The sequence below is a fragment of the Podarcis melisellensis genome (genome assembly GCF_964234715.1).
Source record: "Podarcis melisellensis genome assembly, chromosome: 14".
Taxonomy (NCBI): Eukaryota; Metazoa; Chordata; class Lepidosauria; order Squamata; family Lacertidae; genus Podarcis; species Podarcis melisellensis.
Window position 1 is genome coordinate 36984037 of NC_138546.1, and position 23366 is coordinate 37007402.

The following is a 23366-nucleotide window of genomic DNA, read 5'->3' on the forward strand; positions in this document are numbered from 1 at the left end:
GTCCAACCTTGCATTCACCTAGCCGCATCAGGGCTATTGGCATCCAATAAAACTCCTTGCTCCACCGCCGCCTTGTCGTTTTAGAAGCTGCCTCCCCATCTACTGCAATGTGTTTGAAATTGGGAGGGGGGAAAGAGTGAAAACTTCTGCCTGAGTGGAAGAGCAAGACAGGAAAGGGTGGAGGGAAATGCCAAGCAGTGGGAGACACGAAAAGGAAAGGTTGACTAGGATGCACTCAGCCGGCAGAGATCGGAGCCATATCTGTAGTGGTGCTTGGCTTAAGAGCAAGTTCACCCTTGATTGTTGCTAAGCAATGAAGACGAAGGCAGAAGAGAGAGAGAGAGAGAGAGAGAGAGAGAGAGAGAGAGAGAGAGAGAGAGAGAGAGAGAGAGAGAGAGAGAGAGAGAGAAGCAGAGCAAGAAAATGAAAACCCTTTGAGGTCATCCAGAGCGACTGCCAAATTAAATATAGATGCTCCCGCTGCACGGTCTGACTTGCCGTGAAAGCAAAGATGCTAAATAACTCCAGCCTCTCTCCCAGACTATCAGCTGTCAAAAAGTGGTCCAGTATCTACATCACAAGCATCACCTGCAGGCGGAGAGCATGGTCTGTGTCCTAGTATGCTGGTTAACCACATGTAGGGGCCTGAACCATTGCCACCTGCCTCTGATCCAAAAGGTAAGAATGGGGTTTAATATATATATATATTGTTCTATGTATTTGCTGAATGGCTTGGGGCGGGGAGAACTGTGTCTTTATAAATAATCCTGGCACTTTGTTCTGATGTGGCTAAGAGCTAGGAGGCTTCCAGCAGCTAATATGTCTACATAACTGAGCCTTCACATACATGTGAAATATGGCATATGAAAAGATGCAGACCCTTTGTATTTTGCCCTTTAAGTCAGAATTGTCACTTGGAGGTGATTGACAGCCTTCAGACAGTATCGGAATCGGTGTGGATATTGAGATTGACTAAGCAAGTGGAATGTTTGCAGTCATGTATCCTCAACTACAACGAGGGTTGTGTATGAGTGTGAATGTGTTCGCATGCCTACACACATAAGTGCGTACCTATGCACAAATACTTGTGCACCCGTGTGTGTGTGTTCTGTTTGGCATTCACAAGTCTCACTATCTGATATTCTCATAGTAGACAAGAGTGCACCTTTTCTGCTTTCTGTCAGTTAAACCACAATTGTATTCCCTTTAATGTCACGAAATGCTCCCCAACTGTTATAAACAGTGGTTCTCATTTGTTCAATGCAATCCCTGGTATGATTGTTGCCTGCGATCGGATTCAAAGCTCATTTTCTGGTTTACTTTATGTATGACAGATTTCAGGACTATAGCCCCCTTCCATAATCATAAATACTTTGCGGTGCTTATCTTTTTATCACTTGGAATTATATATACCATATGCTGCGTCTTTTCCAGAGTTCCCAATCATTTCACAGGCATTAAACTTTTATTCCTTACCTGCATTTTTAACATTTGGTCATCTGCAAAAAGAGATTAACATTTGCTGCTGGGTGGCAGATGTCTGAATCCATAGCAGTGAACCATTTACCTTTCCTTGTCTAGAACCATAGCACCAGTCAATCACCCCACATCTCTGCATGAGCTTGGTGTGTTGCTGTTTCTTACAATGAAGATATAAAACATCAAAAGCCTCTCTATAAAAGACCGCTGATCTATGGTTCAGAAGACATGAACATAATTGCTAAAAGCCACTTTGAGGATTTGGATTCAAGTCCTTCTTTAGCGATGAAACTCGCAGGATGACCTGAGATGGTCACTACCCACAGTGTAACCTACCTCACAGGGTTGTAGTGATGTGGGAACAGAGGAACGTTGTGCACTGTCTTAAGTTCCTTAAGACCGAGAGCCCGTGTGGTGTAGTGGTTAAGAGCAGTGGACTCATAATCTGGTGAACTGGGTTCGATTCCCCGCTCCTCCACATGCAGCTGCTGGGTGACCTTGGGCTAGTCACACTTCTCTGAAGTCTCTCAGCTTCACTCACCTCACAGAGTGTTTGTTGGGGGGGGGGATTCTTAGCTGATTTGAGACTTCTTAGGGTAGTAGTAAAGTGGGATATCAAATCCAAACTCCTCTTCTTCTTCTCGAATATTTATTTTATTTTCCTTGACATACTTATTATTTGACGGATCGATTTACTACACGGCCAAATTTTAGAATATGACTGGAGGGGGAAAACATTCAGTATTATCATGGGTGACTTGCGTGTGGAGGGTGTATGTGATTTGTTTGTGGCCAGAATCTATTAGAAGGCGATGCTGAGGATCTTTGTTCTTTCTGCCTGCAGACATATCTCAGGCGACATGACCAGCGACTTCATGATAGATCATCACAAGCTGCCCTGTACTGAATCAGACCATTGGTCCATCTAGCTCTTTATGGTCCAAAGTATTGGAGCCTCAGCTTCAGGATCTGTCCTTCCAGTGAGCACTTAAGAATGGATAGGTTTGATCTTCTTGCAGTCCATGGGATTTTCAAGAGTCTCCTCCAGCACCATAATTCAAAAGCATCAATTCTTCAGCGATCAGCCTTCTTTATGGTCCAGCTCTCACTTCCATACATCACTACGGGGAAAACCATAGCTTCAACTATACGGACCTTTGTTGGCAAGGTGATGTCTCTGCTTTTTAAGATGCTGTCTAGGTTTGTCATTGCTTTTCTTCCAAGAAGCAGGTGTCTTTTAATTTCGTGACTGCTGTCATCATCTGCAGTGATCATGGAGCCCAAGAAAGTAAAATCTCTCACTGCCTCCATTTCTTCCCCTTCTATTTGCCAGGAGGTGATGGGACCAGTGGCCATGATCTTCGTTTTTTTGATGCTGAGTTTCAGACCATATTTCACGCTCTCCTCTTTCACCCTCATTAAAAGGTTCTTTAATTCCTCCTCACATTCTGCCATCAAGGTTGTGTATTATTATTATTATTATTATTATTATTATTATTATTATTATTCTTTCCCTGCCCTATCTGAAGATAGTGGAAATTGAATCCAGGATCTCCTACATGCAAAACACTTGCTCTAGCACTGAGCTATGGTTCTTCCCAAACTAATACATTACAGCATCATTTTTGTTATTTTTTATGGAGGGGGGAGCATCTTTCCACAGCACAGAATTTGCCTTACCAAAATCGTCCTTGGGAAGTGGAGGATTTATCTAAACGATGCCCCGTTGTCATCCTGTTCACACACCCACACAGCCTCTACAAGATAATCCGGTTAAGCATTTTGAACATCCAAGTTCCTGAAACAGAAAGTGCACACAGACTGCTTGTGCTAAGAAGATATATAGGCTGTTGTATGTTGCATGCTTGAATTTGCCTCTCTGTCTGTCTCCATTTTATTGCTACAGGGGGGAAAGAAATCCCTTCGCCTATCAGCAGTAACAGGTCTTGCTGCAGGCAGATGATAACTCTGTTCTGCCACCTCATTGACAGCCAACGAAGCTTGACAGACAGAAGGACCAAAGGGAAGCAATCGCTTTTTGCTTTTTTTAAGGAACTAAAAAGCACCCGTCTGCGCTTGCTGAAATGTCTTCACACCTTGCTTGAATTACACAGAAGCAGAATGAACGACATCACTTGTTGGGATTATGCGAAGCAGGAGGTAATAATACAAAATGCAACAAACAAACAGTCACACACTACACAGTTTTCGAGTTCTTTGCGGTATCTTGCTGTTGTTGTTAGCATCTGGGTGGATAACGTCAGATTCACAAAGACCAGGGCGAGTGGTGGATGCAGAGGGGATGTCAAAATGGATCCCTGGCTCTCCTAAGGTAGAATGTGCATGGAGATTTGGAGGGGAGAGGCATGAGGGTTTAGGTCAGGCTGGGGAAAGGGGAAGTGCAGAATACAGGATTAGCAGTGGACAAACTTTCTCAAGCTCTCATCGTATTGCCTCAGAGGATGATAGGCTGTTCCCTCCTCCAAAATAAAAAGGGAAAATTAATAAATAAGGATTCTTTGGAGGCCAGACCCCATCCAACTCCCAATTAAGGGCATTATTATTATTATTATTATTATTATTATTATTTGATAAACCATTTCATAGCCTGTGTACAACAGGATAACAATTACCGCTGGCTAAAATTTCATACAAATTGTAAAAATAAAGCCATTCCCACAGATGTACAATTCGCCTTTCATAAATGATTGGGTCGCACCTCAGGGAGAAACTTCTTAATCATCTTCAGTAGGCATCTAAGCATCATGTCTAATATTAGTTGGTAATGGGTTCCAGAGGGCTGGATGAGCGTCCAATATCCTTCCACGATTCATCAAACCTTCCCTAATTCACCTCTCCCCATTTTCAGTTGCTGGTGCTCCATAGGCAATCAGAACATGAGGAGGTTCTTCATTCCTCTCTCCCTGATGCCTTCTCCACCCTCCAATTTTTTTAAAAAAAAATTTTTGCAGGAAGAGCCCAATCACCTATACTGCCCATTACCCCTTCCCATAAATAAAAACCTCACCTTGGTGCAAAGAAGTCTATATACCAGGCAGGTGAGGAGGGCTGTCTTGAAACAGGTGAGGCATGCTGGGTTTCTCCTCCTTCCTGGATAGAATTAAGTCAAATGAGTGGAGGACCTTTTTTCAGCTCAAGGGCAGCATTTCCTGCTGAGATGCAAATTTTAACTTTGTTGCACAGTGGGCTAGCTTCTGCACTCATGCGCCCCTCTTCATCCTCCAGCCAGGGAAGCAAGAAACATTTTCCTTAGTTCAAGGACACATTCCATCCAGGCAAAAACACTCAGGGAGGGTACAAATCAGGGCTGGTGAGGGATGTGGCCTGAGGAGAGGGGGCTGACTGGTGAAAGGTTGCATTTGGCCTCCACAAAGGCCTGAGGTTCCCTAACCCTGAAGTAAAGTGATGGCAGCATAGAGATGCTGGCAAAATATTTCGCCTCCAGGGAATCGCGGGAGATGTCCTGGCAGCAAAAGATACCCCAAGAATTGCAAAATAGGCAGTGCTCAACTTATTTCTGTACAAGAAGCCTCTTCCATCTGTGAAGAAGCCAAGACCAGCTCTACCATTAGACAGAGTGAGGTGACCGCCTGAGATGACAGATGTTGGAGTGGGTGTGGGGTTTTTTTGTGGGTGTGGAGGGCAGCAGTGCCAACTGCCTCAGCAGTTCCTCCCTTGCTCCTCACCTCTGTCAGAGGAGGACTAAGTTGTTCTGGGTGTCACACAGCTTGGTCTGCCACCCATAAGTTGTCCTGATGCCCTGAGGATGTTGCCCTGTCATCAATGTTACAGTTAGATTCAACTGCTCATCCAGTTCACTTCTGTATGTGGAAAGAGGGCAGGCACACCAGCTCGTAGGGACAGAGGTGTGTTGGGCCCCCTCAAGATCTGCTGCCAGGGCCAGGCCTCGTCAATGTTGAGGGGACAAAGGAAGCTGAGCATGGAGTGGGTCAGTGGTTGGCTCCTCTTGAGTGTGAGAGAGGAAGCCGTGCTGGGCTCCACACTCAGGCTCCTCCCGATAATGCGACACCATGCATGCACCATGCGTCATGTGCATGACGTCACACACATGTGCCAGGCCCCTTCATCTTGGGCACCAGACGTTGTTGTTGTTGTTTAGTCATTTAGTCATGTCTGACTCTTCGTGACCCCATGGACAGACCAGAGCAAGCCAGGCACTTCTGTCTTCCACTGCCTCCCTCAGCTTGGTCAAACTCATATTCGTAGCTTTGAGAACACTGTCCCGCCATCTCGTCCTCTGTTGTCCCCTTCTCCTTGAGCCCTCCATCTTTCCCAACATCAGGGTCTTTTCCAGGGAGTCTTCTCTTCTCATGAGGTGCCCAAAGTATTGGAGCCTCAGCTTCAGGATCTGTCCTTCCTGTGAGCACTCAGGGCTGATTTCCTTCAGAATGGATAGGTTTGATCTTCTTGCAGTCCATGGGACTCTCAAGAGCCTCCTCCAGCACCATAATTCAAAAGCACCAATTCTTCGGTGATCAGCCTTCTTTATGGTCCAGCTCTCACTTCCATACATCACTAGGGCACCAGATATCACCTCTAAAAGAGGAAGGTGTATTCTTATCCTTTGCCTCAGGAAGTAAATGTCTCAAACAGGCCCTGGAGGGAGCTTCCTTCTACAATCAACCAACAGACATTGGCAAGAGGGAATTTTGAGGGTGAGCAGGATGGAAGTCAGGGTGACCCAGCTAATTCTAGTTTTGCCCTCATCCTCTGTACTGCTGAGTTATACAGAGGCGAGACTGAGACTTAGGAGGAAGAAGCTGATAGACAGTACCACCCTCTGGGCTGGTTGAAGGTAAGAACGCAGGTAGTTGGTGGGCAGAGTCAGGTCGGTGTGGCAGTGCCCTTCTTTGACCAGCCTCCCCTAGAATCAAACAAGAAGGTCTTGTTTGCCACAAACAGTGCTGCCTGCTTGGCAGAATTCAATCAGATGGGCAACCATGCCTCGCTTCCAAATCTCCCCCCATCTCTGAGGGAAATAAAAATAAAAGTGAAGGCAGGATTCTCTCCCACAGATGCACTCCTATCTTCGAAACCTGCCTTGCAGAAGGCGAGAGACCATCTCTTGTGCCTTAAAAGAAAATCACCTATTTTTGAGTGCACACATCAACTCTTCTGCAGCAACCCCGGGCATGTGGCAGAACATCTGTTATGGAAACACTAGAAAGCAGAACGGAGGCAAGCTGGGCAGCTGCCAACTCTCTCAAGATCTTCTCCCTCCCCTTTTGACAGGGCTGTCAATAACAGGACAGATGGCATCCAATAGGCAGGCGGGCAGGCTCACTTTGTTAACAACCCCAAACGCGTGAAACGATTCCCAGTTCATTTTGCACCAGGCGCTGCCTCCTTGTGCTGTATTTGTTAAAATCATTTTGAATGCAAATGCAGCTCGCTATTCCGAAATGGGGAGAAAATGGATTATTATTAGACAGTGTTGGCTGGGAACAATGAGCAGCTCAGTTCTTGTGGGAGCCAATTTGCAGACACCATATTGACACATGCCTAATCTGCTCTAACTGTGCCCTTCAGGCTAAAGGTGCAGAAATTGAAGCTGGGATCTAGGTCAGTACATTTATACAGACAGACAGATTTTTATTGCAAATATAACAGAAAGGGGGGGGATGTCAGTTCACTGTAATGATAAGCATTATCCATCCATCCTAATTGCAACATGTATATTAAGATAAGTAGTTCATCTGTCCAAATCGGCATCCACGTTTAGGGATGTAGCTTTGTAGAGGATATCAGCTGATGATGATGTTTCACAATGCAATTTCAAGCCCAAAGTAACACAGTTAGAGGGATTTATTCTTTCCAGCGTCAATACACCCTGATGTGTATCTCGCCCAACACATTGAGGAGGGGTTCTACATCCAAAAGAAGACAATAAAAGAAGTAACTGGTTTTAAGGTGTGAGCCTCCTCTAGATTCCTGCAAAAGTGAACAACTACCGTATTTTTTGCTCTATAACACGCACCCGACCATAACACGCACGTAGTTTTTAGAGGAGGAAAATCCATAGGCATGCCACCCGTAGGCATTTCCTCCATAACATGCACAGACATTTCCCCTTACTTTCTAGGAGGAAAAAAGTGAGTGTTGTGGTGCAAAAAATACGGTATTTAGAAATACAAGTACAGTGGTACCTCGGGTTACATACGCTTCAGGTTACAGACTCCACTAACCCAGAAATAGTACCTTGGGTTAAGAACTTTGCTTCAGGATGAGAGCAGAAATTGTGCTCCAGCGGTGCGGCAGCAGCAGGAGGCCCCATTAGTGGTGCTTCAGGTTAAGAAAAGTTTCAAGTTAAGAACGGACCTCCAGAACGAATTAAGTACCCGGTACTTAACCCGAGGTACCATTGTAAAGGGGTGTGAGTGTGTATGTGGGTGATTGTATTTATTTCCTTATATATATATTATCATTCATCTTATCACCAGGGATGGGGAACCTGTGGCCCTCAAGGAGAGGGGCTGCCAACTTTTTTGGGCATGTGGGCACATTCGAAGTTTAGCTGAAGTGCTGCAGATGCCAGTCAAAAAATGGCTGCTGTGGGGACATGGCGTAACACAAAATGGCTGCCACATCTAAAAGAGCAGAAAAGGTGACTGGACCACAAAAGGGCATGGGTGTGCCCCCACCACATTCAGCTGCCCCATCAAAATGGAAAAGGCACCTTTATCAACCACCTTCATGTTCGCTCATAGAAAGAAGGTCTTAGCTAGGGTTGCCAAATGTCCAGAATTTCTCAGACATAGCCAATATTCAGCCCTTGTAAAGAATGTCAGGGCGGAAATCGCTGAAATATAGGGGGAAATCCAGGTGTATGGCAGAAATGTAGATTTTGGTGAATTTCATTAAAAAGAGTTAACAAACCATGTGTGTGTATGTGTCCCCGGATTTTCACTTTTTGAAATATGGCAACCCTATCTTAGCACCTCTGTGTACCTCTCATCCACTCAGAACTGATACGAGGGTAAGGGTCCACTCTTGGCAACCAATAAATTGTGGTTATGTTTACAGGGGAACATCCAGTGTGGGAGATGCTGAGCTCATGCTATTGGAACTGAGCAAGAAGACTCAGTTGTGGTAGAGCATCTGTTTTGCATGGAAAAGCTCCCAGGTATAATCCCCAGCATTGCTAGGTAAGGCTCGGAGACACACCTGTCTGAAGTCCCGGAGAACTGCTGCCAGTCAGAGAAGATGAAACCAAGGTAAATGGACTGATTTATCTGACATAGTATAGGGCAGCTCCTACATAATGCAGAAGTGACTGCCATGGGGTGTGTCAGGGACTGGCTGGATGAGGGAGAATGGTGACAACTGCCTGACCAAGAGCCCCCCAGGGAAAGTACAGAGGGAGAGGATTTGAATCCTGGATCCTGGAGGTGAGAAACCAGCAACACCCCAGAAGAAGGGAAGAGCTGGGAAGCGCTGGAGACTGGGAGCTTGAAAGATGATGAAGAGGAGGAAACAGGCAGGTGCCCCAGCACAGGGCAGAGAGAGGAATCAGGCTTGGCAGTTCCACCACAGAGCCACTCTGACAGCTTCTCTGCTGACAGCCTGCAAGCCCCCTCCCCACTCCCAAAACAAGCCATCTATGGCATGTTACCAAATAAAGGGCCAGGTAGAAACAGAAGTGAGGGATGCGGGTGGCGCTGTGGGTTAATCCACAGAGCCTAGGACTTGCCGATCAGAAGGTTGGCAGTTCAAATCCCCGTGACGGGGTGAGCTCCCGTTGCTCTGTCCCTGCTCCTGCCAACCTAGCAGTTCAAAAGCACGTCAAAGTGCAAGTAGATAAATAGGTACCGCTCTGGCAGGAAGGTAAACGGCGTTTCCGTGCACTGCTCTGGTTCACCAGAAGTGGCTTAGTCATGCTGGCCACATCACCCAGAAGCTGTACGCCGGCTTCCCTCGGCCAATCAAGCGAGATGAGCACCGCAACCCCAGAGTCGGTCACAACTGGACCTAATGGTCAGGGGTCCCTTTACCTTTACCTAACTGTAAGTTAGCCAGTGTTTCACTGCCTTTCTCTGATCTGCGAATGACCTGTTCTCCTTGTCAGCTCCCTGGCAGAGTGGCAGCCTGCTTCTCCAGAAGGTGAGGAGTCCTTACTCTACCTGATTATCCACAGACCATGAGTGCCTTAGTGATTTCTTCTCCTTTTTCCCCAGGACACACTTCTCTCTTGCGCCATCTTGGTGGGAATGTGGACAGCAGTGCGCTCTTCCCGAGTCCAGCTCCACGTGGTTTCACAAATACCTGGAAATTATCCAACACCAGCGTTTAAGAGGGGGTCATTCTCCATGTTGCTTGAAGAGCAGCAGTAAACATTTCAAGCACGCATCTGCGCCATCAGAGCATCTTGAGCTTTCAGATAGAACAAAGGGATCATGAGGAGGACAGGGGTGGAAATAGCAACTATTTGTTTTGTCTCCTAACTGGCAGAAGGGAAGAGCTGGCGAGATTCAATTTGTGGCTTGTGTGCCGAGGCACTTCGGTCCTCATGAATCACCTAGAAGAATCTGTGCCAACTTCAAGACCAGCCAAGGCTTCCTTCGGGTTTAGATTGATGAGCAGAAGCAAGCAGCCACTTCAGAGCTGACAAAAGAGACTTGCAATGGGCGCCAAGCTTGTCTGGATGAGTGGGAATCGACCATTTTTACAGGCAGAACACACTTTTTTCAGGAATGTAGGAAGTTGCCTTGAACCAAGTCAGACCACTGGTCCATCATCACAGTACTATCTGCTAGGGGTGTGAATCAGCTCTTTGTGGGAGTCAAATAACAAGTTGAATTATTAGTCTCTGCAGCTAGTCTCAGGCGCAGTTATCCTCCTGCGGTTTGACTACACCCCTGGGGGTGCATTCCATTGTCTCTTGAGACAGACAAATGCCAACAACAACAACAACAACGCCTATGTGGCTACGTTTAGTCTATTCTGTCTTGAAAGGTAAAGCTATGACTTATTCAGCAGCAGAGGACATCATGTGTTCCTTACCATGATGCAATGTCTATCAATAGACATTAATTAACTGATGTAACCACTGAGTTGGCAATGTCTAAGTTGTGAGGTTTTCGGTACAGCAAACTAATTATTTATCTATTGCGAGAAAGAGTGGCAAGTGCTTGTGGGTGTAAGAATCTCTGTGGAGAAAGATGCTGTTTTAATTAAATCAACTGCTGGCAGACATAATAAGCTTTCGGGCCTATTTCCGTTCTATAGTAACTGAGTGTCATTAACCAATTATTCAACCTATGGTCTGGCTACTCCACCCATCGCAAATTTGCACCTAGTGTGAATCATTCAATTTCAGGGGTTCCCCCCCTCATTTTTTCAATCTTTGGTTCAATTTTCCACATTTCCATATCTGTTTAATAAATTAATAAATATATAACTTACTTCATGAACATTCAACTACAGGCCTAGCTTGCCCCATAATGTTCCCCAGTGCCTATGAATCCAAACCCTTCCTCCTGACACCATCGTCTCATTTCGATATTGAGACCACAAAGCTGAGCCTGTCTGTCTGGCCCTGCACATGGAACTGGTAGCATTTCAGAGAAAGCCATCTTGGAGTAGCACCCAGGGCCTGGTGCAAGATGGAGCATTGTTGAGCCAATTGGGAGTGGACACCATAGTCCTGTTATATTAAATAAACATGTAAGTAGCCAATTGCCTAGAAAATCCAACACGGTCACATCTGATTTTGAGAGAGGAATATCATAGATTTAAGAGTCTCACGCTCTACTGACTGAAGTATCCCAACAAATGAGGAGACTGGTGTGTGTTTTTAAAAAAAGAAATCTTGAAACGGAAAGTCAAGAGGGTCAAATCACTCCAAAATGCTTTTAGCTCCAAACACGCTATTAGATACTCAGCTGGAGTGTATACCACAGATCCAGGAAAAGTACCATAAGAGACAAAAGGACACTGGCATGATTAACAAGTAGAGTGAGAGAAGCTATTAGAGGCAAGAAGGTTTCCCTCAAATAACTGAAGTCTTATCCTGATGAAGAGAATGAAAAGGAACACAAACTGTGGCCCAAAAAGTGCAGACAGACAGTAAGGGATGCTTTAGGGGGGGAAGACTTTGAGGAACACGTTACTGTAAAAATAAAGACCAACAAGGAGAAGTTCTTCAAATATATTAGTAGCAGGAAACCATCTAGGAAGACCCTTCGGCAACAAGGAAGGACAAAGAGATTGCAGAGAAGCAGAATGATTTGTTTGCATCTGTCTTCACAATGGAGATATAGAGCAGAACCCAGTACCTTTGCAGGAGATGAGTCTGAGGAGCCAAGATGGATAATGGAGACAAGTAATGAAGTTCTAGACCCAACAGACAAAATTAAAACTGCCAAAACTCTGGGTCCAGTTGGCATCCTTCTGAGAGTCTCAAAAAACCTCAAATGTGAAAATGCTAATCTTCTAACAAAAATATATAACTTGCCCCTTGGGTCAACCTCTTATACCCTAGGACTGGATAGTAGCCAATGAAACGCCAAATTTAGAAAAGGCATCTAGGGGGATCCTGGAAATTACAGGCTGGTTAGTTTAACATATGTCCCTGGAAAATTGGTGGAGGCTATGAAGGACTTAGGGACGTGGGTGGCGCTGTGGGTTAAACCACAGAGCCTAGGACTTGCCGATCAGAAGGTCGGCGGTTCGAATCCCCGCAACGGGGTGAGCTCCCGTTGCTCGGTCCCTGCTCCTGCCAACCTAGCAGTTCGAAAGCACGTCAAAGTGCAAGTAGATATGTAGGTACCACTCCAGCGGGAAGGTAAACAGCGTTTCCGTGCGCTGCTCTGGTTTGCCAGAAGTGGCTTAGTCATGCTGGCCACATGACCCGGAAGCTTTACGCCGGCTCCCTCAGCCAATAAAGCGAGATGAGCACCGCAACCCCAGAGTCGGCCACGATTTACCTTTAATTTACCACGATACCCCAGAGTCGGCCTCCTTTACCTTTAGCTTAAATAATCTAGAGATAGAGTGAGCTGTGAGGTGGCCGGTTTGCTGATGATACTAAGTTGTTCGGGGTCATTAAAACAAAACGAGATTGTGAAGAGCTCCAAAAGGACCTCTCCAAGCTGAGTGAATGGTGGCAAAATGCCAAATGCAATTCAATGTAAACAAGTGTAAAGCGATGCATGTTAGGGCAAGAATATCTTTCACATATCATCGGGTGAAAGGACCAAGAACAAGACCTTGGGGTTATAGAAGATAGTCCGATGAAGATGTCAACTCAGTGCACAGCAGCCATGGAAACAGCAAATTCCATACCAGGGTTCATTAGGGAACGAATTGAAAATAAATTTGCAAGTATTATACAGATCTTTTTGTGCCCCAACATTTGGAGCGATGTACAGTTCTGGACACCTCCTCTCAGAAAGGATATTGTAGGGTCGGAAAAACTTCAGAAAAAGGCTGCCAGAATGATCAAGGGAACAGACCAACTCCTCTATGAAGACAGGTTGCATTGTTTGGGACTTTTTAGTTTAGAGAAAAGACAAATTAAGAGGTGACACGATAGAACTTTACCAAAATTATGCAGGGGGAAAATGGATAGGGAAACAAACACTCTCAAAACACTGGAGCTTGTAGACACCGAATAAAGCTGAATGTTGGAAAATTCAGGACAGATAGAATTAAGTACTTTTTTACACGGTGCATAGTTAAGCTGTGGCCATGAAGTGAAGGCCATTAAGTTAAATAGTTTTAAAAGCGGATTAGATACATTTATGGAGGATATGGCTAGCAATGGCTTCTATCCATGTTTGCTATGCCCTGAAGGCAGCAATGCTTCTGAATACCAGTTGATAGAAACCACAGGAGGGGAGAGGGCTTAGTTCCTGCGTTTTGGTTTCCCCCAGGCGTCTGGTTGGCCACTGTGAGAACAGGATGCTAGACTAAGATGGGCCATTGTCAGATCCAGCAGGCTCTTCTTATGCCCTTCAAATGAGGTGCAGAGGAAGCACTTGTGATGCCTTCAAGCTTGGAGGTAATGTAGACTATAAATGCAATAAGCATAATATAAAATAGAAATTCACTGATGATAGCTTCCTGTATCATTGCACTGGAAAAGATTCACTACCCATCACTCTGCCTGTTCCTAGAGGATTAGTAATGCATAACCTGATCACAGTACAAGCAGATGTGGCCCATGAATAGATGATTTTATTTCCAAAGTCACTATTGGAATAGTAGAACTGATCAGTTACAATGCAGGCCCGAATGGTAGCTGACTGCTCTGAATGTGCATTGCCTAAAGGAAAAGACTTTGTGGAGAGGTGCAGGGGGGAGCACCACGTTGTTATATCAAGCTGTGACTCGAAATTGCATTACACATGCAAAATTGAAGAGCTGCCACATGGATCTCTCCAGCCTTTGATCTCTAGTAACACAGGAAGTGTAAACTAAGATCAGGTTTATGCCATCAGTCTTAACTACACATCAAAGTGATGACAACAGCATCACTTTCAAGATAAAGTACATACAGTCATGGGTTCCCACTGAAAGTGGGAGTTTTTCTATTTTTTTGTTTGCAGGAGGAGGCATGCATCAATATTTGTCACAGCCTAAACAATAAAACACAGGTATCTTCACCCAGCGAGATCAGAAATATCTGTGCAGACTGGAAGCTGCTCTCTAGAGATTTCAGGCATGTGCCAAAGACTAAACAGTGGATTTTCTGAATTTATAGGGTCACCTCTTTTCTCTTTTCCAACTCTCTCTCTCTCTCTTCCCTCCTCTCTCCTTCTCCCTACTTCTACCTCTGTATGATCAAATTTGAGGAAGACTTCAGGAGAACTTAGAAGTTGGATGAATGAATTGATTGAGGGGGCACTTTCATTATATTTACAGATGACTCCAAACTAGGAGGGGTAGCTAAGGGCACAGCAGACAGACTCGAGATTCAATACGACCTTAACGGACTGGAGAACTGAGCCCAAACTAACAAAATGAATTTCAATAAGGCCAAATGTAAGGTTCTGCACTTAGGCAGGAAAAACCAGCTGCACTTATATAAGATGGGGGATTCCTGGCTTGCCAGTAGGACATGTGGAAAGGATCTAGGGGACTTAGTAGACTACAAGCTTAACATGAATCAACAGTGTGATGCAGCAGCAAAAAAGGCTAATGCTATTCTAGGGTGCATCAGCAGAAGTCTAGTGTCCAGATCAAGGAAAGTAATGGTACCACTCTAATCTGCCCTGGTCAGAACACCTGGAACACTGTGTCCAAGTCTGTGTGCCACAATTTAAGAAGGATATTGAATTTAGTTTATTGGATTTTTTACTTTGGTTTATTTTTGTTTAGTTAGAAATTATAAGAAAAGAGCATGTACAAATACAAGTTTAAATCAATATTTAATGATATAATTATTTAAGGCTGTACATGTACCTAAGATTGTGTATGGATTTAAATTAATAAAAAAAAAGTTATGTACAAAAAAATAAAAAATAAGAAGGATATTGACAAGCTGGAATGTGTGCAGAGGAGGGCAACCAAGATGATCAAGGGTCTGGAAACCAAGCCTTATTATGAGGGATGCTTTAGGGAGCTGAGCATGCTTAGCCTGGAAAAGACCGCGAAGAGATATGATAGTCATCTTCAAATATATCAAGGGCTGTCATGTGGAAGATGGAACAAGCTGGTTTTCTCCTGCTCCAGAGGCTAGGACCCAGACCAAAGGCTTCAACTTACAAGATTCCGACTAAACATCAGGAAGTTAAAGCTGCTGGACGATAGAACGGACTCCTTCGGGAGGTGCTGAATTCTCCTTCATTGGAGGCTTTTGAGCAGAAGTTGGATGGCCGCCTGTCATGGATGTCTTAGTTGAGATTCCTGCATTGCAAGGGACCACTAGGATCCCTTCCAACTCTACAAGCTACGATTCTATGACTTTGTGACAATTTGATTGGTCCTAATAATAGCATTGGCTTCTTATGGCCAAAAGAGATGTTGGGGGAGGAGTTGAGACATGATGGTGCGGAAGCTGGTTCTGAGCTAAAATTCCCCTCTGACTTCGGCATCCTGCCCATAGGTTGCATATGGGGAGAGAGAGAGATAGGAAGAAGAAGAAGAAGAAGAAGAAGAAGAAGAAGAAGAAGAAGAAGAAGAAGAAGAAGAAGAAGAAGAAGAAGAAGAAGAAGAGGAGGAGGAGGAGGAGGAGGAGGAGGAGGAGGAGTTTGGATTTGATATCCCGTTTTATCACTACCCGAAGGAGTCTCAAAGCGGCTCACATTCTCCTTTCCCTTCCTCCCCCACAAGAAACACTCTGTGAGGTGAGTGGGGCTGAGAGACTTCAAAGAAGCGTGACTAGCCCAAGGTCACCCAGCAGCTGCATGTGGAGGAGCGAGGAAGCGAACCCGGTTCACCAGATTACGAGTCTACCACTCTTAACCACTACACCAGGCTGCAGGGAGAGAGAGAGAGAGAGAGAGAGAGAGAGAGAGAGAGAGAGAGAGAGAGAGAGAGAGAGAGAGAGAGAGAGAGAGAGAGAGAGAGAGAGAGAGAGGGAGGGAGGGAGGAGAGATGGAAATGGGAGTGAAGTGGTAGCAGTTGTGATCTTGGTTGCTACTCTGTGCCTTTATTTTATTCAGAAGACGCCAAATGGAGGGCAGGACAGTTTGTCCTCACTCTGATTGGGCTTCATGTGATACATTGGTCCTGATAAAGGCATCCTTTTCCTGTTGCTTTTTAATCCCCACTCCCAGGACAAACAATTTTTTGTCTTATGTCGCCTTCATTTTTCCCAATACATCCTTAACCTTAACCCTTTAAAGTGGTGATGGGGAACATGTCGCTTCCAGAATTTGTTGTACTCCATCTCCCATCAGCCCCAACCAATATGGCCAATAGTCAGGGATGATGAGAGTCATGGTCCAAACACATCTGGAGAGCCACACACCCCATTATTGCTTTAAAGCAAGGGCATTGGAGCATCTTAAAAAGTAGAGACATCACCTTGCCAACAAAGGTCTGTATAGTTAAAGCTATGGTTTTCCCAGTAGTGATGTATGGAAGTGAGAGCTGGACCATAAAGAAGGCTAATCACTGAAGAATTGATGCTTTTGAATTATGGTGCTGGAGGAGACTCTTGAGAGTCTCATGGACTGCAAGAAGATCAAACCTGTCCATTCTGAAGGAAATCAGCCCTGAGTGCTCACAGGAAGGACAGATCCTGAAGCTGAGGCTCCAGTACTTTGGCCACCTCATGAGAAGAGAAGATTCCCTGGAAAAGACTCTGATGTTGGGAAAGATGGAGGGCACAAGGAGAAGGGGACGACAGAGGACGAGATGGTTGGACAGTGTTCTTGAAGCTACCAGCATGAGTTTGACCAAACTGCGGGAGGCAGTGGAAGACAGGAGTGTCTGGCATGTTCTGGACCACGAGGTCACGAAGAGTCGGATACGACTAAATGACTAAACAACAAGGGGCATTGGACAACCCTTTGGAGAGCCTTGGGATTGTTTATTAAAAAAACAACACTCAGTGCTGGGCCTGAAATTCTCACTTTTTTAAAAAACACAATTTCGTCTTGTGTTAAAGTAGCCCTGCAGAGATGCCTTGCAGGAGCCAGACATGGTGCTGTTTCATGAATCTTTGCACCAAACCCATTTGCTTGGATGCGGCTTAATTTTAAAGCAAACGGTGTGAAAATCCCAGTGTGTGAATGTGTGGGCTTCCCTTTCATGCCAAAGCACTGGTGCTGAGCAGAGCTAGCCATTGGAATTATATCCAGGTTTGACAGCTTTTCAAGATCAGGAAGGAATTCTGTCATCGCTTTCCACCCCAACTTGATGAGGATTTATTTTTAAACAGCCTACGCGCTGCTTTATTATCTCCTAAGACACACAGGGGAAGGGGGGGCATGTCTTTGGAGAGAAAGCAAATTCAAACCATGTAAAACACAACTCTGGCGTGCAATGACATTATTAGATGTTGTTGTTTTGAGTAGAATTAGCTGCTCTTCTTTTCGACCAAGCAAGTTTGAAACGGTAATGAAAGGTAAGATCAGATTGAAATGTTCTGGGAAACTGATGTCTAGCTTTCCTAACTATTACAGTGATACCTCGGGTTACAGATGCTTCAGGTTACAGACGCTTCAGGTTACAGACTCCGTTAACCCAGAAGTAGTACCTCGGGCTAAGAATTTTGCTTCAGGATGAGAACAGAAATCGTGCGGCACAGCGGCAGCAGCAGGCCCGATTAGCTAAAGTGGAACCTCAGGTTAAGAACAGTTTCAGGTTAAGAACAGACCTCCACAACGAATTAAGGTACCACTGTAATCCAAGTCTATTTTATGGAGAGCCCAAAATCAGGCTTTGGGTGAGAGAAGATATCTAGGAGTTCCATCTTTCCAGGCAGAGGCATACCTAGGCTCCTTTGCACCCCTGGCAAGTTGATGTGTCAGTGCCTCTGAAGCCGGGAGAGACCATGGACCAGAAACTCAAAAAGTTTGCTTTTCATCTTCTGCCCTGCTCCACCAGTGACTTCCTGCCTTCCTGCCTCCCTCTGCTCACTGCTTTCCCTTCTGCCTCTTTCCTCCCTTCCTTTATCCTCCTCCTGCAACTCTCACCCATTCCCTCCATCTTTCTTCTCTCCTGGGCCCTGCAGGGCTGCTGTGATAGCCCATGCCAGTGACCAGACTCCTCCTGTGCACCTCACCTGGCCACCCACAGCATCAGTGGAACAGCCTGGGGAGCATGTGGACAGACGGACGGGTTCCTAGCCACCCAGAGCCAGAGTGGAGGGGGGCGATTTTGGTGCCCCCTAGGCCTGCGCCCTTGCTGGGGGACAACCTATCCAACCCGCTGCATATGCCCCTGTTTCCAGGGCTAAACTCCTAGGAGCTGCACACAAGACAATGATGCCTCACAATCTATCTGTAAATTGTTTCATACTCTTTAAGGATAACACATACACAGGCACACACACCCCTCTGTTACATCTTGCATGAAATGTTCATTCTGCACTTGCAAGAAATAGGGGTTTTTTTAGTGTGCAACCACCTGTCCTTGGAACTCCCTGCCTCTTGATATTAGGCAGGTGATTTCATCATATTGTTTCTGCTGCCTACTAAAATCTTTTTTATTTAAGCAAGCCTCCCCAGTCATGTAATTTTGTTATTTATATTATGTGTGCTGTTTTTAAAGTCTGCATTGGGCTTTTCCCCGCCTATCAATATTTTATACCAAGAAAGGCATGGCTGGCTAACTGAAACCCTGAGCAGGAAGGCTGTGTGTGAAGAGGCTAAGCTGGTTGCTCCAGCTTAGCTGTATGGCTCTAACAAACCTCTCTTGAGTTCCTGTACCAATAATTAAGGAGTTTCACCACTTTGCAACTAAGCCAAGTTTTACTGCCTGTGCAACCTTTCTGACTGATGTATGGAAAAGCACATGAAGCTGACCTTTGAAGAGTTTGTAAGTAAACCAATTTTTAACTTACCAAATGTATGGGGGTTTTCTATGTTAGATGATGAGGGAAGTTTTGGAACTCACAAAGGGATTATTTTAAAGGTCTAACAGCCTAGATTCCCTCACTTTACTTTGCTGCATGTTTTGTGATTTTAAATCTCTGCTGGGTTTCTCTCACCAAAAAGTACTCCCCCCACATCCAATTTTCCTTCATATACCTATTTTTTCCTTCAACCAACAGGTATGTCAATGCTGGATACATTTGCAGAGGTAATGCTGGTTTTACTTTTTTATTATTTTTAACTGCCTAGTTAAAATACATGACTTTGAGTGTGCTAGCTAAGAAATCGCCAGATACTTTTGCCCAATTTACCTGGGTTCTATATCAAGTGCCTTGGCCAGAGAGGTGAAGCGGGCTTCCTCATTATCCAGCGGCACTGGCCTTTCTCAGGAAAGTCAGGGTCTCTCAGACCAGAAATGGCTATTGTTACAAGGAGCAGAGGTGAAATCCGTCAGGCTGAAACACAAGCCTTTGAAACAGAAGATAAGACGGAGGAAATGAGGGCCCTTTTCAGCAAAGGAAGGAACATGGGGGTTTACAGCTCCCATTAAAGGATTGCAAGGGATAGTGGAAAAGGCTGGCAAAATGAGAAATCATTGTAAAAAATTGAACCAGCTGCTCTACACCGTGTAATACAAAGACACTGTTTTCCTGCTCCAGTGGTATAAAGGACTATGTTGTCCAGTTGTAGTTTGGTGTGTTTGTGTATTTTTATTTTTATTTTACTTTTGAGGGCTACCAGGTGACTGTTTCTTCAGCGTCTGGAACACCTGCCATAAGAAGAGCAAAAACCTCAAGCAACTCTCTAGACACCATGGGACCACTAATTTCCAGCAAGTTAGTTGTCTGAAGGAAGAACTACATGTTCACAGCTTCCCTGTCCTCCTGGCCTAGATGTTGTTCCTAGCTCTGCTCCTGGATCTGAATTGGGGGAGAAGAGTGCTTTCTGGGAGGGTGAGATGGTCAGAGTGGCATCACTGAGGGTGGAGAGGCCTCCATCAAGCCTGAATCACAAGTCTCCTGCTTTAAAAATATGGCGGTCCTCTTGTCAACTTCTTTCTATCACCTTTAAAGGTAAAGGGACCCCTGACCATTAGGTCCAGTCGTGACCGACTCTGGGGTTGCGGTGCTCATCTTGCTTTATTGGCCGAGGGAGCCGGCGTACAGCTTCCAGGTCATGTGTCTAGCATGACTAAGCCACTTCTGGCGAACCAGAGCAGCGCACGGAAACGCCATTTACCTTCCCGCCGGAGCGGTACCTATTTATCTACTTGCACTTTGACATGCTTTTGAACTGCTAGGTTGGCAGGAGCAGGGACCGAGCAACGGGAGCTCACTCCGTCGCGGGGATTCGAACTGCCAACCTTCTGATCAGCAAGTCCTAGGCTCTGTGGTTCAACCCACAGCACCACTCGCGTCCTGACTCCATCACCTTTAGGCAGTCTTAACTATGTGATCTTCCAGTTTTCCTCCCCTGAATGCCAATAACTTGGAGCAACGATGGGAAAACATATGATAGCAACACAGCCCAAGTCAATCTGCCCATAAGGTCATGTGAAGAAGAGAAAAATGGTTGGTGTCAATTGGAACTGGTGGGGCGGAATGCAGGGAGCCCAACAGTAGGTGGCGCCGTAGCCAATGACAGTCAGAACTAGTTGCTTCTAGCTTTGTCCCCATCTTCCTCCCTGCCAAGTCCTGCAAAGGCAACACTGAAACTAAGGAGGAGGATGACAGCCCAAACCAATGGATTCAAATTCCAAAAACAGAGATTCCAGCTAAATATCAGGAAGAACTTTCTAACTGTAAGAGCTGTTTGACAGTGGAACAGACTCCCTCAGATGGTGGTGGGCTTTCCTTCCTTGGAGGATGTTGACCTAATTGAAATTCCTAGACTAAATGACATCCTGGGTCCCAACTCTACAATTCTATGATTCTATAACTGTTTGTAAGTAAGAAGGCATGTGTCAGAGAGTCTTGATAATGAAAAGAGCGGAGTTAATTAAAAGGAAGATTTATTGCAAAAGCAACAAAGTTCATCGGAGCAGCGAGCACAGCCATCGTCCATTAATGTCCCTCCTAAGGAGGATGTTTCCAGCAAGGCCAGAAGCAGCCGAACTTCTTCTTGTGATGTATTCTGTCTTGAAGACGCCCCATACGCCTAGACCTAGGGGAGAGGGGGTCAGTTCTCACCTCTTCCTCATGCTCTGAGAGTTTACTTCCATGATCTTTCCTGCTTTCTAAGCTGGTTTCATTTCTAACTCCTGCATTTTGCTCTTCGCTAGCACGCTGGCAAGCTGCTGGCTGGCTTTCTAATACAGTGGTACCTCAGGTTACATACGCTTCAGGTTACATACACTTCAGGTTACAGACTCCTCTAACCCAGAAATAGTACCTCGGGTTAAGAACTTTGCTTCAGGATGAGCACAGAAATCATGCAGCAGCAGCGCGGCAGCAGTGGGAGGCCCCATTAGCTAAAGTGATGCTTCAGGTTAAGAACAGTTTCAGGTTAAAAACGGACCTCCAGAACGAATTAAGTTCTTAACCCAAGGTACCACTGTACATTGCTATCAGTTGGCATTCCTACGTGGGGGGGGGGGAGTTGGCTCATGACTATAATTCTCTTGTCTTGTAGTTAACCCTCTGTCCTCCTGGCTTTTCACTTCACTGGGAGCTAGCTGCAAACTTCTCCTGGGGTCTGGCTCATTCATGACAGCATGTGAGTGAGGGCTGGCTGATAGCAGACTGAGGTTAGGGGAGCAGTGCCTTGTGTGCCCTAATAGACCACCCTCCATTGCTCACCACTCGCGTGCCATTCATGGGGACAGTGGACTGATCTTTCCTAGCCACCTGTGACATGCCTAATTTTGCCCCATGGTCCAGACTTCTCTGATGTGGATTAACTGTCCAGCTAGCACCCTTGAATGCTGGAACAGCACTCATCAAGACCTTTCAAGCGTGTCAACTTCATTCATCCTAGGCAGAATATTCTTGGCACAATCAGTCTCATTCGTGGTCCTTTTGGTAAGTATAATGGGCTTCTTTAAGGGAGTGAGGAAAGCTTCCTGCAGGCCACGAGAGTCTGAATTCCAGACTGTTTCACTGGCATTATTTGTCACTCACCTGGAAAGCAACTGACATGTGCAATTAAACGGCATTCAATCGGTGAGTAGTGCATAAGCAAGATACTTTCCCCAGTCCTCACCTTTTGTCAATTATATGTGTGACTCTGGTGAACGGTGCCCGGCAATTGGTGCAATCAGTGCCACCATGGTTATAGCACAAAGACTTCTGATGGCAAATGCCTTCCCAGGGCAATGGGTGTTTCTGCTAATATCACAGCTTTGGCTCAAAGAGTATCTATTAGAGTTACCAGTGAGATTGCTGTGCTGGAAGTTTGACACTGTTTCCGTGGGGTGTTACAAGACAGCGGCAAAGGAATGCCTAAATCCAAGAGACTGAATAAATGAAATTGATGCTGCAGTGCAACATGTATGGACTGGGCTACCATAGTTCTCTCTATATGAAACGGTCTTTTAAAACAATTCAGAAATGCAAAAAAATATTATTATTATTATTATTTAAAGTAGCCCTCAGGATGCTAGCATGGGCAAGATGGCTAATGCATATTGGAATGATCCCTTGCCAATTTCATTGGTTATTACCAGTTCATTTCCGATTTAAAGCCCTGAACAGTTTAGGCTGACTGATCTAAAGCAGAACATTGGGTGCCAGTCTTGGGGTTCCGATAGATTCAGATGAGTGCAGGCCCTTCTTTAAATCAGCTTTCCCCAACAAGGTGCTCTCCAGATACTTTGGACTACAGTTCCAATCAACTCCAGCCAGGTTCAGCAATGGTGAGAGTTGTAGTGCAAAGCATCTGGGGGATAGTAGGTTGGGGAATTTTACTGATTGGTTGGTTGGTTGGTTGGTTGGTTGGTTGGTTGATTGATTGCACCCCACCCATCTGATTGGGTTGCCCCAGCCACTCTGAATGGCTTCCAGCAGGGTATACAAAAACATAGGAACAGCAACAACACAAACAGAATGTCATACGGAGTTTCCTCACCCATGTGAATCTACCCAGCCCCTAAGATTGGCATCTAGTGCTCTGTTCTGTGCCCCAGCATTGCAAGCATTTAACTGATGGATACCAGAGACAGAGCCTTTTCAGTGGTAGCATCACGGTTGTGGAATTCTCTCTTGGAGGAGATTTTTAGATAGGCTATGATAACTTTTAAAATGATTGATCCATTCTAATTCTTGGATTTTTATGCTGATAAGTTTTACTTGTGTTTTTAGAGGTGGGTGGTTGTAGTGGTCATGCTATTGTATTTACTCAGGCTGTGCACAAAATTCAGAT

At 45.3% G+C, this 23366-nt stretch overlaps 1 long non-coding RNA gene across 2 annotated transcripts in view; it reads left to right on the forward strand.

Annotated features, from left to right (window-relative positions):
* Nucleotides 1-335: 335 nt before the first annotated feature.
* The window catches only part of LOC309356939, a 202170-nt gene continuing 179139 nt past the window's right edge, over nucleotides 336-23366 (forward strand). The window contains exons 1-4 of one of the 2 annotated variants that reach the window (XR_014162933.1): nucleotides 336-678; nucleotides 3386-3639; nucleotides 8545-8735; nucleotides 9696-11561. This is a non-coding gene — a long non-coding RNA (uncharacterized lncRNA). Of the gene's footprint in view, nucleotides 679-3385; nucleotides 3640-8544; nucleotides 8736-9695; nucleotides 11600-23366 lie in introns of those variants that run through there. The other variant, XR_014162934.1, reaches the window with a different exon arrangement.